Raw genomic sequence first — 19037 nt, forward strand, 5'->3', positions numbered from 1 at the left:
GAAAATGTGATTTATAACAAAATGTCATTTTTGTCGTTTTTAAAAAACCACAACTATGGTACCTGTTTTCAAGGATATGCATATATTTAAATAAGTGACTTATTTGCTCACTTCGGGTAGACTGAAAACTTTTTTTTTAGTTTATTTTGAGAGAGAGAGAGAGAGAGCTAACGTGAGCAGGGGAGGGGCAGAGAGAGAGTTAAGGAGAGGAGAATCCCGAGTAGGCTCCCTGCTCAGTGCAGAGTCCAACACAGGGCTTGATTTCACAAACTGTGAGATCATGACCTGAGCCGAGATCAAGAGTCAGATACTTAACCGTCAGAGTCACGCAGGAGCCCCAGGACAATATTAAATGTGCTAGAGAAGTTGCTTCTCAGAGTTCTGAACTTTACCATTGGAGAGCATTGAAGCTGTGAGTTTAGGCTTTGCAGCTTTGCAGTGAGTTTGCTTTGCAGCTTTGCTCCCCCTAAAATTAGATCCTGAGTCTTATATTTTTTTAAATGTTTGTTTATTTTTGAGAGAGACAGAGAGCAAGCAAGGAAAGAGCACACAGAGAGGAAGACACAGAATCTGAAGCAGGCTCCAGGCTGTCAGCCCAGAGCCCGACACGGGGCTCAAACTCATGAACCGGGAGATAATGACCTGAGCCAAAGTCGGCTGCTTAACCAACTGAGCCACCCAAGCGCCCCAAATGAGTCTTCTTTTCAACACTCTCTTCCATGTGGCTGTAGGAGGACCCTGACTCTACACTCTGCCTTAAGTTGACAGTTGACTGACCTTGCCAAGTTCCTTCTTCAAGACTTTTACAACAGTTAGCCAGGGACACCTGGGTGGGGCTCAGTTGGTTAAACATCCAATTCTAGCCCAGGTTATGATCTCACAGTTTGAGCCCTGCATGGATAGCTGCGCTGACAGCTAGAGCTTGCTAGGGATTCTCTCTCTCCCCCAATCTGTCTCTGCCCCTCACCCTTCAAAATAAATAAATGAGCTTTAAAAAAAAAATCAAAGTAGACGCATCATCCCATTCAAATCAGAAATGTTGAAGGACTGTTCCAGGAAATGTTTCAGAAGCAGCATTAATGGTGTCATGTGCATGGAGCCACAGGGTTGGGTATCCGTTCCCAGCTCTGAGAAGTGCAGCTGGTCCAGGCACATACCACCCTGCACTGCCGAATGAGTATAGTAACACCTTCCATAACATACACCTTGAGAATTGAATGAGTTTAATATTTGAAAAGTTCAGAGAAAAATTGCAGGGCTCGTATTTAATGGCTGTAAAAATAAAACTCAAGTCTTGACGACCATCCACCCCATGCTACTGAATCCTTCAGATTTATGGCATTCATTTCACAATGGTGTCTGAGAAGGCAGGGAAGGGGGCTTTACAGTGAGTGGTAGCTTCTTCAGTCAACTCAGGCTCAGTGTCTGTTGGCTCAGGAGGAATCCTTTAAACAGGCAAACAAACAAACAAAACCCCACAGTCCTGGAGCACCTGGCTGGGTCAGTCAGTTGAGCATCTGACCCTTGATTTCAGTTCAGGTCGTGATGCCAGGGTTCTGGGATTGAGCCCTGAGTTGGGCTCCATGCTGAGCGTAGAGCCTGCTTAAGATTCTCTCTCTCTCTCTCTCTCTCTCTCTCTCTCTCTCTGCCTCTGTCCCCTGCTCTCACACACATACTCTCTCTTTCTCTAAAATTAAAAAACAAACAAAACAAAAACACATCACAGTCCCTTCATTTCCACGGACAGATTTCAGGCCTCCATTTCTGGACGCCCATATGCCCAGGGAATCCCCTAATGGGACACTGTTCCTACCGTCCTATACCCTCCTCCCACCCCCATCCGATTGCCTAAAAGACCATGTTAGACAAAAACCCAACAGTGTCACCCCTATCCTTTCCCCAGATGCTAATAAAAACCAGGTTTCCCTCTCCAGGTCACCTTGTTATACAGCAGGCAAATAAATACAAGCTTCAGGACCCCTTCACGTCTGTTCCCAGCATCACCCTCAAGGTAAACCCCGTCTGGGGCCCCTCCCTTTGCCTAAATGGTGGCTGCTTCCGGGCTGTTTCCAAAGCGGAAATGCAGAAACAGTTCCTAGATTCCTTTTATCACCAGAACGACAGCTCTTCTCAAACAGAAATTATCCAGGTCCTATCTTCTAAATATATGTGCCATTAACTGTTGTTTATTTCCCCAACATTGGAATTAAAATAATCCAGGCACTAAGGGGATTTCCATGGACAACAGACTAAAGGGCGATCCTGCTTCTATTTCTCTCAGTGTGCAGCCAGCGTGTTCTGTGGCTGTTCGGGACCTGCTTCACTCCATGTTCACTTGACAGCTTCAGGTCAGGCTGAATTTCCTCCTGATATCTAGGCTCCACCCACCCATAACATCTCTGTTATTCTGTCTTTGACTAACACTCTGTACAATTTTTTAAAGTTAACTAATTTATTTGTCGGGGGAGGCAGAGAGAGAATGAAAGAGAAAATCCCAAGCACTGTCAGCGCAGAGCGTGACTCGGGGTTCGAACTCAGGAATCACGAGATCATGACCTGAGCCAAAATGAAGATTCAGAGGCTCAACCGACTCAGCCCCCTAGGCGCCCCCACTCTGTACAGTTTACGCAACTCCGTGGTCAAGTCTAGCTCCATCGCTAGTCTATAAATTCAGCAAAATCATGGATCGTGACTGCAAGTGAATTCAGCTGCAAAACAGCTTCCCAGGCTTGATTCTGCAATGGAATCAGCTGGAAGGCGTTTCAAAGGTCAGTTCCTGTGGTTAGAGCTTAATCATCCTGGGCTGGGTCCCAGCACCGTGTTTGTGGAGAGCGCTCTGGGGGAGTCTCAAGGCGCAACCTGGGCTGAGATCTGCTGCCCCCTAGAGGAACATGGTGCACTCGGCCATGAGCTGCACCTGAGAGCAAGGCTTCCGTGGTCCTTCCCACCTCCCAGGGCCCCAAGTGGGGCCGAGGCTCTAGTAAGGTCTCAGGTGGTTCTCATGCACAATCGGGGCAGAGAAGCTCCTCTTTAAAAAGTCGGATGGGCTGAGACAGTCTGCTTTTTCTCAGAGGAAAGGATGGACGCTCTCAGAACCTCTTTGGGGCAGAAGACTCGGGCTTGATCTAGGAAGCCTTCCTGAGACTTGAAACTTATCCCAGAGGGACATGTGGATTTCAAAGAAGTTATGTCTCCTGTTTTAGGGCTTCTTGCCTTCCCATGGACGTGGAAACATAGGTACTGAGTCCTAAGCCTTGGGAGAAAAATCTTCTAATTTAGGGGAAACGGTTTCTAGATTTCACTGTTTAAAAAAATGATGTTTTTAGGGTGAATTCTTGCCCAAGCAGGGCATCTTCTTGTTGGGACAGACTATGGGAGGGAAGGTAGTTAAGCGAAGAAGGTGAGGCGAGTGTAAAGAGATGGTTGGTGTTGCTGCATCATAGAACACCTGATAGGGTGGAGCGTCTGACTTTTGATTTTGGCTCAGATCATGATCTCCCCATTTATGGGATGGAACCCTGAGCCAGGTTCTGTGCTGACAGTGCAGATCCTGCTTGGAATTCTCCCTCTCCCTCTCTCTGCCCATTCCTTCTCTTAAAAATAAACATGAGGGGCACCTGGGTGGCTCAATTGGTTAAGCATCCGACTTCGGCTCAGGTCATGATCTCACGGTTTGTGGGTTCAAGCTGCGTCAGGTTCTGTGCTGACAGCTCAGAGCCTGGAGTCTGCTACAGATTCTGTGTCTTCCCCTCTCTACCCCTCCCCTGCTAGTGCTCTGTCAAAAATGCTGAAAAAAACTCAAATCTTCATGAAATAAGGGAACTTCAGCAAATAAGGAAAACATGGGAGAGAATCTATGCTGATTCTTACCTAACGGTGTCCTGAGAAGCTGAAGTACGTAAGAGGGAGACAGGAGGTAAGAGGGACACATACACATCACCATACCCACTGGTATTGAGACCAGTTGGGGTGGGGTGGAGAGTGAGTGAGCAGAGAGCGGAGGTCGAGAACAGATTTCAGGAGGGCATCATGTCTCTGAGACCTCGGTCTTCATGAAGAGGCCATGTCCACTTTGAGGCCAGGACAGTGTCCCTCAAATGCACTACTGTGTCTACCAGTTACTGAGGAGCAAACAGAGAGAAGCAGGGGCTGTGCCAGAAAGACCAGTACCTCTTCCTGCCGTGCAGGGGCTGGCCTGGCTCCGAATTCTCTGCTCCGCTCAGGGCACAATGGGCCAGGCTGACCTTAAAGTCCTTCCCTTAACCACCAGGACCTGCAAAATCGAGAAAACCGGGAGGAGCTGTGCACCTTCCATTAACAGCCCAGGATTCTCTGTGGGGCTACCCCCTAAACATGGGACAGATTCCCACCCTGACCCCTGACTTTTCCCCCTTAAAGGTCAACAGGAGTCTTATAAAGGGAAGTGCATCTCCTTGTGATCCAGAACTGCTTTTTCTAACTTTTTTTAAAAATATTTTTATTTCTAGGAGAGAGAGAGACAGCGTGAGCAGGGGAGGGCCAGAGAGAGAGGGAGATACAGACTCTGAAATAGGCTCCAGGCTCTGAGCTGGCAGTCAGCCCAGAGCCCGACGCGGGGCTCGAACCCACCAACCGCGAGATCATGACCTAAGCGAAAGTCGGTTGCTTAACCGACGAAGCCACCAAGGCGCCCCTGATTTTTCTAACTTTAAGGAAAGGGGGACTTGTAAGCTGACACAGTCCCCAATTAAATTCTTCTTTGTCAATACCAACATGAAATACAACTTAAAAAAAACTCTCCCAGCCAAAAATTGGGAGTTCTAAGTAACCTGGAAGAAATAGAGAGGGATGTGGGTAAAAGTGACTGGGCTTTCAGCAGGTAAGTAGTGATCGCGTGTGCCTGGCAGGAAATGGTTGTCAACAAGGTTAGAGAAAAGGCTGGAAACCGTGGGTGTGCGTGGGATGCACCAGGTGTTTCTGCTGAGCTCTGGGCTGGAAGGAGAAGGGCTGCATCTGAAGCTAACGGGGTTGTGGAAGGGCTTTAGTAACAATTAGGACATCAAGATGTCAGGAAACCCAAATCATGAGTAGAGAGAATACAGATTTTGACTCAATTACCCAAACCTTGAGGGAAGTGGTGGATGGAGCAGGGAAGAAGGGGGGAGTGGAGGGCAAAGGGGTCATTGACAAGGTGGGGGAGGGAACCCAGAGGCCCTCGGGCAGGATCTGGCCTCCGCCCACAGTGAGTAACTAGGTACTAAGCCCTGGTTTTCCACGGAAGTACGGAGCCCCAGCACTCCCACTGCCTCTGTGATCGTGGGTGCATCCTACGTTCTCTGGGAGTCCTAGTGTCTTCCATTGAGAAGGGAGAGGAGGAGGGGACTTAAGTCTTCCCTGTGATTGAGACCGGCTCCTCCAGAGTTCAGCCCTGGTGACTCCCTGGAGGACTGGGACATTGATAACACCTGCTAAATCTCTGCACCTAAACTAGCATTTGCTCGGCTAACTGGGAGAGGGTGTGCCTGGCCTCGACTAAGGCAGTGATTTCAAAAGATTCTGGGCCTTAGACTCTCAACTGCAACCTAAGTTGTCTCTTCTCGAATGCCCACCCCTGATTCTTGAAAAAGTATTTTTTTTAACCGGAGGGTTTACATAGCCAGAAACTGAGCTCCCTCTCTGCCCCTTGGCTCTTCCTGCTTTGTTGGGTCCCTCCAAGCCCTGGTCACATGGCCAAGCTAGAGGATCCTCCAGTTCATTCCACATTTTACTTCAATTCCATTGGGCTTGAGGAAGAGAAGGCTCCTGACCTCCCTTGTCTCTCAAATAGGCCTGGGAACCAGGCTAAATGTAAGGTTCAGTCTTTGGATCTGAGTCAGAGGTGGTCTTGGACTGCTTCTAGGCCCTGCCCATTATTCAGTCCTGAAACTAGACAACTAGCATGGCTTATCTAAGTCCTTGGTCAAGTCTAGCTTTCCCATTAGTCTCTATGCTCAGGGAAGGCCTGCTGAGGCCCACGACTTTGTAAAGTGGTCTAATTTACTCAAACATACAGCCTGGGTGGAGCCCTACTCCCTCAGAGGAACATCGTGCACTTGACCACCAGCTACACCTGAGAGCAGGGCCTCCTAGGCGCATTCCCACCTCCCCATGCTCCAGGAAGGTGGAGACTTTGGTAACGGAGTCACACCCTGGCTGCATATTAGAACTAACCAGAAAGGGCGCCTGGGTGGCTTAGTCAATTAAGCATCCAACTTTGGCTCAGGTCATGATCTCACCGGCTGGAGCTGCTTTGGATTCTGTGTCTCCCTCCCTCTCTGCCCTCTCTCCCACTCGAAGTCTCTTTCTCTCTCTCTCTCTCTCTCAAAAATAAATACAAAAATAGAATAAAAACTACCCAGAAGGGGGTGCCAGCTCAGGTCATGATCTGCCAGCTTGTGAGCCCCCCATCGGCTCTCTGCTGTCAGCACAGAGCCTGCTTCAGATCCTCTGTCTCCTTCTCTGCTCCTCCCTTGCTCATGCTCTTTCTCAAAAAAAAAAAAAAAAAAAAAAAAAAAAAAAAAAAAAAAAAAAAAAAAAAAAAAAAAACACATTTAAAATGGGGAAGGAAGCATAAGTGGCTCAGTCAGTTAAGCTTTCAGCTCTGGTCATGATCTCCTGGTTCATGGGTTCAAGCCCCATATCAGGCTCTCTGCGGTGAGCGTGGAGCCCATTGTGTCCCTCTGTCTCTGCCCCTCCCCTGCTCGCACACATGCTCTCTTTGTCTCCATTTAAAAAATTTTTTAAAGGCTATCCAGAGAGGCATTCACAACATGGTGAGACTCCTTTTTCCAGAGATTCTCATGTAATGATCCAGGTGGGTCCGGACCTCAGGGATTCAGAATGTTCCAAGTGGTTCTGATGCACAGGCAGGGTGGAGAAACTGAGCGTGAAGAGAGTCCGAATGGGCCAGGTTTGGTTTATTTCTTGGAGAACTTGAGAGATGTATGAAAACCCCTGGGGGTTTTCTGCTTGGGGCAGAGGACCAGAGCCTGACCTGGAACCTCTCCTTGAGATTGACTCTGGAGGGCTGTGTGGATTCGAGAATCTTTTTCAAATGTCTTTAGGGCAATCTGTCTTCTAGAGGACGAGTGAGGAAGTGGGGTGTTCAGCTTCAAAGCTTAGAGAAAAATCCTCAACGTAAGGGAAATGGTTTCCATAGTTCAATGTAAAGCAGGCTTATCAGTGAAATTTCAGTTAAATTGAAATCAGTGAAAGTATTTCAATTAAAAACACTTCCTGGGTAAATTTGAAGTAGTTCAGCTGAACGTAAGAAATGGGGGGGAGGAGGGGCACTGTGTTCATATCTTACAGGTAAAAGTCCTTGACGTGGATGGACATCCTAGGTCTTCCTGCAGGAAGGTCTTCACAGGTCAGAACTGTGGGTGCCTGGGTGAGGCCAGGACAGTTTCTGAGGTGAGTCAGAAGTGTTTGCGGAGGTAGAGTGTCTGAGTTCCTGGATGGCATAAAGAAAATTATATTTTGAGAGACTACAGAAGAGACTGGAGCAGAGAACACATTAAAGGGATGTTAGAGGCCATTTTAACCCAAGCGCATGATGAGAGGCTGACAAGTCGCTAAGATGAAGACTCAGGCTTGGGACAGGGGGCTCAGACACAGACAGGAACCACCCCCCACCCCACTTAGGGGAGCTGCCTCCCCCGCTATAGACCCTCCAGCCTTTTGGTGTCTCTGGTGCCCCCTGGTGGTCACTGGTACCTCCTGCGGGTTCCAGAGGGAAGAGTGGGGACCAGGTGGCCCTGACTGCTGGGTCATCTATATCTGAGCCTGGTCAGACGCTCCTCACGTTCAGCCCTGTCTCCTTGGATGCTTCCTGAAATCTGAGGGCAGCGCATTGTCTCTGGAGGCCTCTGAGTGGCTGCGTTGGGGTGTATCCAGTCTACAGCCACATTACAAGACACCCTTCCTCAGCCAAGAGAGGGGAACATGGGCCCTAGGGGGCCTGGGGGTGTTGCTGCTTTTCTGTGCCTTGAAGGAGAGCACTTAGAAGGCGAGGACCTAGAACCCAGGCCCAGTCGAGTTCAGGTATGAAGGCCTCCAATTGCATGAGATGCCCCAGGAGGGAGAGGGGGCTCCAAGACAGGATGTCTGTGCCCACACAGGTCTCTGGCTAATCTGTGGGTGGATTGCCCACCCCCTCATTCCCTGGCAGAGTCCCTCTACCTGGGCTTTGACGTACAAGTCGGAGGGTCTGCTCCCTGAGGTTTAGTTTTGGAAATGTGGCCTCTAGTGACCAGTTACCCGTCTCAGTTCTCTTAAAGCTTCTATTCTCTCCATGGAAGGTGATCTTCATCAAAAGACTGAAATCCTAACTATTTTGACTACTCTCACTAGTAATTGGAGAGTGATGAATTGTATGTAAGAATAAGGAAAGATTTTCTTTTTTTCTTTTTTTTAGTTTAGTGTCAAGTTGGTTTCCATATAACACCCAGTGCTCATCCCTACAAGTGCCTTCCTCCGTGCCCATCTCCCCCCTTCCCCTACCCCATCTGCTCTCAGTTTGTTCTCAGCATTCAAGAGTCTCTCCTGGTTTGCCTCCATCCGTCTCCTCCACTATTTTTCCCCTTCTTCTCCCCCACGGTCCTCCCGTTAAGTAAGGGAAGATTTTCAAGACCAAGACTAACCTGGGATCTATATACTGGGAGAAAAAAAAATCCATACACTTCCAAGAAATGTAGAGAAAGATATGGCTGAGTGACCCTGTATATGGGTATACATCTGCATATACTACACAGAAAATATTCCCCCAAGTCTGACTATTAAGAAACTTCAGGTTAGTTTTAGTAGGGTGAGTTGTGGTACTGGTCAATGACTAGACAACGCTAGAAAATGCTGAAGGTAGGGTTGATGAACGCCTGTCTTCTCTGAATGCACAAGCTTTCTCCTTTTTGTCAAGGGGCCCCTGGGCACTAAGAATGAACATGAGAGTGGGGAGGGGAGGGGAGGGATGGCAGATCTCCAGACACCTAGAAGCTAAGCTCCCACCCAGCACCTTGACCTGTCATTTCCTTTATATTTTGAGTCCCATCCAAGCCACTGTCACCAGGATGAAAGAAGAGGACCATCTTCAATGTCCATTTTATTTCATGACATTGGGTTTGGGCAAGAAAAGTTCAGAGTATTTGGATCTGTGGTAGTCCCTTGTCTAAAGTCCAAAAGGGATCACATTCAGATTATCTAAGTTCAAGACCTGGTTCAGAGTCTGCAGAGGTTCAATCCTACTGCTGGGGCCTGAGGTCTGCCAGCAGAAGTACAGAAAATGGGCACAGAGATGATCAGACAGGACCCAAGGTTCCCAGAACCCATCCTAGCACTTGGGTGTTCTCAATATGGTTCACTGGGCTCTGGGGTGGGGGTGGGGGCAGAGCTTGACCCTTGAGAACATGGATGGGCCAGGCTTGGAGCTGGTTCTGGGAAGTGAGAGGCGGTGGTGTGCATAGGCAGGCAAGAGCCAAGTGGAACAGATCCCTTCAGGGGTGGGTTAGGTGGCCCAGACCTTCTCTTTGAGTGACTGCCTCTGGACTTGCCATGACCACTGTAAATAAGGCAGAGGCCTGTCTCCTAATTCCCTACTATGCTAGGGCACAGTGTGATGGAATGGGTCAGCCCGTGTTGGTCCCTTAAGGGCCATAAAATAGAACACAGAAGAACCCTACCTGAGGAGATCAGTTCCTCCCAGTTCTGGCCCAGGGTCTGTTGCATGGCTTCCCCATAAAGGCGGGCCAGGATTCATTTGTTGGCCTCCTATATAGTCCAATAGAAGTCCTGCAAACTCCTCAGCATTTGGGGACAATGTCGCCAGCTCTTCTTTATGGTCCTGGGCGCAAAGGAATTGTCTTTGTCAGGATGTGATTCTTCTTCCTTGACTCCAGATGAAACTCCCTTCCAAGGATTCCCCATTCGTGTAGGGAACTCTCAATTTCCTGATCTTTCCAGGAACTGGCCTGGAGGGGACAGAGAAATGTGGACACACCTTGGCATGACTCTGTATCTGAGTGGTTGTCAGGGACCCTCCTTTTGCACTGGGCGGGCCCACACATACCTTTATGGTGGCTGGTGGGAGATGCTAAATCCTTAAATGGGAAGGTCAGGAACCAGCATCACCGGCAGAAGTAACGTCTGATCCCTGTACTGACGCATGTTTGGGGAAGCTTCTGTGGGTCTGGATGTTGTCCAAGTTCAGTAACGAATAATGAAATCTGAAAACTGCCAGAACGAAAGGATTTTAGCTAAGCATTCCTGGCCTGGAAGGGCTCACTCTTTGTTTTGGGGAATGTGATTTGCCTTCAGAAGGGGCCTTGTTCTCCTTCCTGTCACCAGGACTCTGGGCAAAGACGGAGGGCCAGGTACATGTTGTCACAGGCCTATCGTCCTCAGAACTGCTCTGTGGGCAAGGAGAGTTAAAAAGCTGATAACTCTCCTGCTAGCTTTCCAAAGAGCAAGAGTGCTTTTCCCAGGACCTGCGAGTCCTCTTTGTGAAATGCGATCGTGGAGGAAGGTGGATCTTCTAACCCCCAGTCTCCCTAGGAAGGTAGGAAGTGACTTCAGCAGGTAAGTGGCTCTAAGTTCCAAACCAACCTCATGTAATACTAGGTTTTTCCTTTGGGTAAAGGCAACTAGGAAACAAGTAGCAACCCCAATGACCAGGTAAACTGAAGGTGGACTATGTGTGACAAATGGTGCCGTCAAACCTTTTTGAGGACTCGTTGTGGTTTATGTGGAGTATGTGATTTTCTGCATTGTCACTGACTGGCTGTAGGAAAGGGTGAGTTTCCTTCTGTCTCGGTGATCTCATCAGTGGATAGTCTGTGATGGGTACCACGATCTGGTTTAATGCTTACTCAATTTTTAAAAACTTGTTTAAGGGCGCCTGGGTGGCTCAGTTGGTTGTGTCCAACTCCCGATTTTGGCTCAGGTCTTAATCCCAGGGTCATGGGATCGAGACCTGTGTTGGGCTCTGTGCTGAGCATAGAGCCTCCTGTAGATTCTCTCTCTCTGTCTCTCTCCCCTTTCCCCCTTTGTGCCCCCCTCACATGCACGTGTTCTCCTCTAAAAAATGAAGACAATATAAAACTTGTTTAATTTCTACCTTTGTGGAGAGACTGTCCGATTGGTAGGAGATCTTGTTTTTTAGCTGTATTTCCCAGTACAGGAAGCGAATATCCCTGAACTAGCGGGAGCCCCAGACCTTAGTGGCAGAAACCTTCCCCTTCGTGCAACAGCCGAGGCCCAGTGCCCCCCAGGAAAGGAGGCCACCACCTGCAGGGGAGTCTCTACTGGAGTGGGGCCCCTGGAATGCAACCGGGAAGGGCCCCACCTCCTTCTTTCTGGGTTGTTCACCTCTTCCTGCTGCTCCACAGCAGGGCCCTGGGACCGTCAGTGAGGTCCCCTTGATTCTTGCGATAATAAGATCCCCCATTTCTGTTGCTTGTAACTAAAATACTCCTGGCAAGGGGTGCCTGGGTGGTTCAGTCAGTTAAGCAGCTGACTTTGGCTCTGGTCGTTATCTTCTGGTTTGTGGGTTCAAGCTTCATGTCGGGCTCTGTGCTGACAGCTCAGAGCCTGGATGGAGCCTGCTTCAGATTGTGTCTTCCTCTCTCTCTGCCCCTCCCCCACTCATACCCTGTCTGTCTCTCTCTATCTCTCTCTCAAAAATAAACATTAAAAAGAAATAAAATACCACTGGTCACTGTAATGCACATCTACCTGGTTTTGACACTTTTTTTGTGTGTGTGTGATGACTGTATTTACTGGGTTTGTGGACAGGAGAACAAGTCATTAGTATTTAGAACCATGACCTTCATTTTCTTTCAACTGGACTTGGGGACCAAGGTCAAAACAGTGTGTTGGTTCTGTATCTGGTTCACTGTTCTGCGGTCCAACCAGTGCTGCTAGGAAGAGCGGCCTGGCTGGAGAGATGCAGGAAACAAGTGTGGAGGTGACCGCAGAGGACTCACAGTCCAGAGCACCCATCCTGGGGCCTGAGCGTCCTCCGTGTAGCTCCTCAGGGGGAGGGCCCATCACAGCCCCTGGGGGAGGGGCACGGATGCCCCAATCTTGGAGCTGGTGCTTGGGAAGAGGGAGGCCTAGGCACCTGAGAAGGGAAAACAGAGGGGATAGAGGTGGCACGTGGAGATGCCTTAGGTTATCATGGACCCTCTGTCCATGTCACTGCCCTGATCTTGTCTTAGCCAGAGGTCCGTTAACACTCTGGCCGTGGCCAGGAATAAATACCTGAGAGCCGCTGTGTAGAGAGTGTGTGTGGTAGGAAACAAATAGCGAAGAGAGGCCAGGAGAGAAGATGTGGCTGTCTCCAGGACAGGACAGCTCAGACGGGAAGGGGACAGATGGGTAGGGCCTGCCTCCAGATTCCTAGCTCTGCGCTGGGCTTGCCAAATAAAGCCCCTTCCCTTATGGCTGTTTTCTCAGTCTCCGCACTACTGGTGTTTGCACCAGCCACCTCCTTGCTGTAGAGGCTGTCATGTTAGAATGTTCGCCGGCACCCGGGCCCTCTTCAGTAGGCCCCCCTCCATTGTGACAACCATTGCTCTATTGCTAAATGTTCTAAACATTGCTAAATGTTCCCTGGGGTACAAAGTACCCCAGTCGAGAAGCGCTGCTTTGGGGCTACCTAGAAGGATGCTTTCCAGACATGTCTGAGGAGAGGTGGCTGGGCCCTATTGCCTTTGGTTCCTTCTCCCCTGCTGGCTCCAGGCCTCAAAGTACAAAGAGGAAGCACCCCAATTCCCCAGATGTTGGGAGCCCTAAACACCCACCAGCTGAAACAACCCTAGAACCCCATTAGAGCCTTCTTGAAGCATTTGTGGGGATCTCCAGGTTTCCTCCTGGGGGCTTGGGGATAAGCCCAGGAGGCTTCCTCCAACCTTAGGCCCTTTGAGGGCATCTCTGACCAACATCCTGGCCAACTTTCAGCAGGGCGCGGAAGCAGTTGGGAGGTTCCAGAAACCGAAGCCGTCCCTGTCCCCTCTCTCCGAATATTGCAGAGGCCACAGTCTCAGGGAAGTCCAACCCCAGGCTCCACACTCCTCCTGCCCTACCTCCAGTCTTTGTCAGGGCTCATTGAGCGAGTCAGGGCCCTGGGGAACAAGTCCCTATGCACAGGGGACACTCCCTGCTGGCTGGTATCACTTTCTTTGCAAAGCAAGGCACCAGCCAAGGAGCATAGACCATCCCAGACACCAACAGAATCAAATCTGACCTTTCATCTACCTTTCCCTCATTTTATTGCTAAAAACCACACCCTAGACGTGGAGACTTAACATGCAAAGGAAATCTACACAGTAACTTCTGTCAACCTCACCTGCACCCCAGTTTCCTGGGATTCCCTGCCCCCAACATGCTTAGACGTTATTCAGTTCCCACTTCATCCCCTTTAAAATCTTCCCTGGCCATTGTTGGGGAGCCCATCTGACACCTTTGTCACGACTGTATCTCCCTTCAACTGTACCTATTGCCCCAATAATGCCTTGCCTGTGCCTTTAAATTTTGGGTCCAGCCCTGTTCCCATCGTTGCTGGGTCCAAGGACCCCACCCTGGTGTCAACACATGCTGTGCTGAACTCCCTGTGCCTGGGTCAGGTGCCCCCACCAAGTGCTAAGAAGCTGCTTTTTTTTTTTCTTTTTCCTGAGAGAGACCGAGAGAGAGAATGAGTAGGGGAGGGTCAGAGAGGGAGGGAGACAGAATCTGAAGCAGGCTCCAGGCTCTGAGCTGTCAGCACAGAACCTGACATGGGGCTCGAACCCACGAACAGTGAGATCATGACCTGACCCAAAGTTGGACGCGCAACCGACTGAGCCACCCAGGTGCCCTGAGAAGCTTTTAACAGTTCACCTAGGGATAGCACTTGCTGTGCATTTTTGTAGATGAGTCTGATTAAATTTTCTTGTATTTGTAGTTTTCTAAGAGGTATTTTAAAATTAATCATGGGTGTTAAATATTAGTAAATTATTTTAAGATGTGGGGGGCACCTGGGTGACTCAGTGAGTTAAGTGACTGACTCTTGGTTTCGGCTCAGGTCATGATCTCTTGGTTAGTGGGTTCGAGCCCCATGTTGGGCTCTATGCTGACAGTGCAAAGCCTGCTTGGGATTCTCTTTGTTTTAAGTTTATTTCTTTACGGAAACAGAGACCAAGAGGTTTAACACATGCTGGTCAGGAGTTTCAGAGAGCTCAGGTGACCAGGAAATGCAGGGGATAAGGGAGGTGACCCAAGGGGGACAGCATGAATGGGGGTTGGTTTCTCTTCCCAATTTGGTTCTTCAATCCAAGGTCAATGCTACCTCCTCTTCTGTGGGCCTTTAGGCTCCCCACCCCCCTTTCCTCTGTGCTGTCACATTCCACCCTGATTCCACCTGTTCTCCTGGGTACCTTGCCTGACCACCCCTGTACCTGACACCCTCTCCCACTCAGGACCAGGGAGAATGGTGACTTGGGCACCTGTGTGCAACAGAGCTACTGAGACAGGGAAACTGAAGGGACTCCATGATAAAAACTGTTTTCTTCTCTCCTTTTCCTGCTTCTGGTTTTTTTTTTTTTTAAATTTTTATTTATTTTTGAGAGAGAGACTGAGCATGAGTAGGGGAGGGTGGATAGAGAAGGAGAAACAGAGTCCAAGCAGGCTCCAGGTTCTGAGCGATCAGCATGGAGCCCGATGCGGGGGTTGAACTCACAAACTGAAATCATGACCCGAACCAAAGCACTTAACTGACTGAGCCACCCAGCTGCCCTTCCTGCTTCTATTCTTGTTAGGACCATATAGGTACCTTAATGTATGTCCTTGTCTCTTACAAGAAAGTTAATACTTTCTTTGGAGCCTTCTAGCACAATAGGTAACATCTAAGGAGCAATGGGGCAGGAAATGACTGGGCAAGGCCATCATGTGTATATTCCAGAGCACTGGTGCTAGACATCTTGCTGCCTAGATCCCCTGGCTTCAGGGAATAAGTGACTCGTGAAGGACACCTGGATCCTGTCCTTGTTCTAACCAGTTTCCAGATGCCTGAGAGGATGCACACACCCAACACAATCATCTGTAAAAACCCCAGACCCCAAACAAAGATGAGACTCCCTCTTCTTTCTGAGTCTCCCAGATGCTCTCTCTGTACCTGAACTCTCTCTATATCTTAAGTAAACTCTGCTCTCACTTCCTCTTGTCTTGTGTTTGATTTCTAACCTGTGAGACCTCAAGGACCCTGTTGGCTGATCCCATGGGACCACCTCTGGGTCCTCGGACCTCGCCTGCCTGTATCACTAGAATTGTGAGTCCTGCCTTTCCCCGACCTCCCCCAGTGTAATATTTGGCTCGTTTCTTAAAGCAGCTTTGATCAGGCACAGAGGAGGGAGCCTCAGGGAGGGATGAGAGCCACTGTGTACCAGCAGGCAAGACCTTCGCACTGACCCCATTTTGGTGCCGTTTGCTTCGGCTCCACACATGAACTTGCATGTTCAATCTGCACAAAGCTGTGGAATCCATATTGCTGAGACTACTTTTTTCAACTTTGGTGGTCAGCTACGGCCACATCACCTTTTGGCTGAGCCCACTGACTTGCTACCCCATTTCCATGATCACTTTCCTTCCTCCTCCTGTTACGGAACCCAAGTTTGGCTCCCTGTTGAAAGATCATTACGCAAGAGATGAGTTTTGATTGGAAAGGAATTTGAGCATTATTTAGGAGGCCAGCCATCTGAAGACAAGGCAAACTCTTGCCTAAAAGCCAACTCAGAGGCTTCTGCCTGGCCCAGGGGTTTTTAAAGTAGTTTAGGGTAATCAGTAAAGGGAGTGCACTGGCCTGAAACATTTCTGGACTACGTGTGGACACAATGGTGCCAACTATAAAGGTTTTCTAAGTGATCGGGGGGTCCAGTTCTTGTTTCATTGTGTGCAGGAGTCCTCTGTTCCTTCTGCACAAGAGGGCAAGGTCTATAAATACACAGGGTGGGGGGTAGTGAAAATCCTTGTGTGACCTAAAAAAGAAAAGCATTTTGCTAAAAAAATTGCTAGGCTAATCAAAACGCCCAAGTGGCTTCAAACAGACAGCTGTCCTCTGTGGTCTGGGAAAGTTCTGGTCCTTCACTCCTCAAGGCCGGTAGTCTGCTATGGATCCAGAGACTTAGATCAGCAAGTGTGAAGTGTGTTGACTTGCTTCAAGTTAAGTCCTGTTACACCACCCCCAATGGAAGCACAACTAAAGCACCATTTGGATGGCTTGTGTCAATCCTACCTCTTGCCACTCAGCCTCTACAGTCTTTAAGAATCAAGACCAAGGAGGACCCGTACTCCTCCCCTTGACTTGGCTGAGAGCATGCACTACTCGATCCCAGGGATCCTCTGATCTCTCCTAAGGTGGTCCACATGGGCCTTTTGTCCCTTGGTTTCTAGAAAGCCAGATCTCTGCCAGCATCTTGTCCTCCTTTGACAATACTGTCGAAAATTAAGAGGGGTCTTGGATTTCAACTACTTGTAAGATAACGAGTTGGCCAATTACTGTTCATGGATGCTAGCAGAAGACACAAGACTCCTGGGTCAGAGACAATTGACTACATAGAAACCACAGTAGCCAGAGTGTCAGCATGGTGCCTTTGGTGAATCCCCATACACCCTGCCCGTCATCTTGGGGTGATGCAGAGGGCTCATGATGGATGCCTGCACTCATAGTAGATTCTGTTATAAGAAGAACCCTGGATTTGAAGGATTCATTGCTTCTAGAGTGAGCAGAAACAAGCCTTTTCTATGTGCAAGGGTAGATGTTACCTCAGCCACCAAGAATGCTTGCTGTAAACACACTTGTGGAGAATGGCAAGACTAAAGAGAAATTACAACCTTTGCGTTCATGGCACACCCAGCAAGAGCATGCAGGGGCTACTGGGGCCCCGAGGGGATTGCCTCTCCTAAGAATAAATCCTCTTCTTACCCGCTTTGTCTTCAGATCACTAGCCTCATCTTCATTGGGAATTTGTATCTTCTCTCTTTTCTTGCTTAGTATTGCTGGGCGGAACTCTTAAGTTTTTCACAAAGTGAAACTGTTCACTTTGGCTTTATTGAAAAGTTGTTCTTGTGTTTTATTTCTTCATCCTTATGTTTCTTCCTACCTGGCTGTGTTTGAGTTTGTGCTAAGCTTTTTTCCTTAATGTCTCAAGATGAATCTCAAATCCTTTATTTTCACCTTGTCTCCTTTTCTAACATACAAATTGAGTGGTACAGACTTCTAAGGCTATATAGTTGATATATCTGTACTGTAATTCAGTTCAGAAGACTTTCTAATTTCTACTGTAATAACTTCTTAAACCCAAGTGAAAGTTTATTGCTCTATTTCAAAATTTATAGAGAGATATATTGCTTAATACCCAAGCAGTTCAATATTTTCATATTTTATTGATGGTTTCTATCTTTCAAAGGACGTCTACTGAATGGTTTTAAGCCTTTGAAATATTCTGAAGCTTGCTGTGTGACCTAGCATCATGAGGCCAATACTGGTAAATAAAATTTGATATACAAAATAGTATGATAATATGGGGGAGTTGTTCTATATTTGTTAAATAGGTTAAATTTATTAATTCTGTGTTTCAGATGTTCTATATCCTGATTTTTTTTTTTTCTATCCGCTATTGTAAGAAGTGTGTTTAAAGTTTTCTTTTCTTTTCTTTTTTAATTTCTAGGAGAGAGAGAGAGACAGCGTGAGCAGGGGAGGGTCAGAGAGAGAGGGAGTCACAGACTGAAACAGGCTCCAGGCTCTGAGCTGGCAGTCAGCACAGAGCCCGACGCGGGGCTCGAACCCACGAACCACGAGATCATGACCTAAGTGAAAGTCAGACGCTTAACCAACTAAGCCACCCAGGCGCCCCGAAGTGTGTTTAAAGTTTTCCAGTGTGACTGTGGTTTTTCTATTCTTCTTAATGTTCGCAAATTTTGTTTTGCATATGTTAAGGCATACTTTTGAAGAATATATATTCCTGTCCTCATTTGCCAATACTGTCATGAATGAATGTTTGTGACGGTTAATTTTATTTGTCAATTGGGCTGGCTGAGGGATGCCCAGATAGCTGGTAACACTTTACTACTTGTGTGCCTGTGAGAATGTCTCTGGAAGAGATTTGCTTTCTTTTTTAAACATTTTTAAAGTTTATTTATTTAGAAAGAGAGAGCAAGTGGAGTAGAGGCAGAGAGAGAGAGTGAGAGAGAGAGAGAGAGAATCCCTGAACAGTCTCCACACTGTCAATGCAGAGCTCGATGTGGGGCTCCAACTCACGACCCGTGAGATCGTGACCTGGGCTGAAATGAAGAATCAGACCCTTAACTGGCTGAGCCACCCAGGCGCCCCAAGAGATTTGCATTCTAACCAGGAGCCTGATTAAAGATCACCCTCCCCAGTGTGATTGGGCATCATCCATTTCATTGGGGCTCCGACTAGAACAGAAAGGTAGAGAAGGTTGAATTTTCTCTCTGTGTAAGGGCTGGGATATCCATTTTCTCTTGCCCTGGGACTTTGGCACTTCTGGTTCTTGGGTCTTCAGACTTGTACTGGGACTTAAGCTCTTGGCTCTCATGGTTCTCAGGGCTTTGGATTTGGACTAGAAAGACCCCACAAGTTTTCCTGGGCTCCAGCTTGCTGGTACGGGAATCCTTAGCCTCTATAATTGTGCGAGACAATCTCTCTAGTAAATCTTTTTCCACAAATCTACATCTATATTGGTTCTGTTTTTCTGGAGAATCCTCATGTGAGAATTGTTACTGTCTCTGGTATATTAGGAAATTCCTCCCTTGATCTCTAGTAAATAACACTGCTTGCATTATCTACTTTGTCTGATAGTAGTTTGTCTTCCTCTCTTTTTAGGGTTAATATTTGCATGTTCTATCTTTTTCTACCCTTTTACTCTCAACCTTTGTCAGTCTTTATATTTCAGTGTTTCAATGGGAAGTGGCAATATCTGACAATATTGCCTTTACTTTTAATATTTAATCAATATCGTCTCTAAACATTATTT

The sequence above is a fragment of the Hyaena hyaena genome, unplaced genomic scaffold, assembly GCF_003009895.1.
Source record: "Hyaena hyaena isolate Hyena2069 unplaced genomic scaffold, ASM300989v1 scaffold_428, whole genome shotgun sequence".
Lineage (NCBI taxonomy): Eukaryota > Metazoa > Chordata > Mammalia > Carnivora > Hyaenidae > Hyaena > Hyaena hyaena.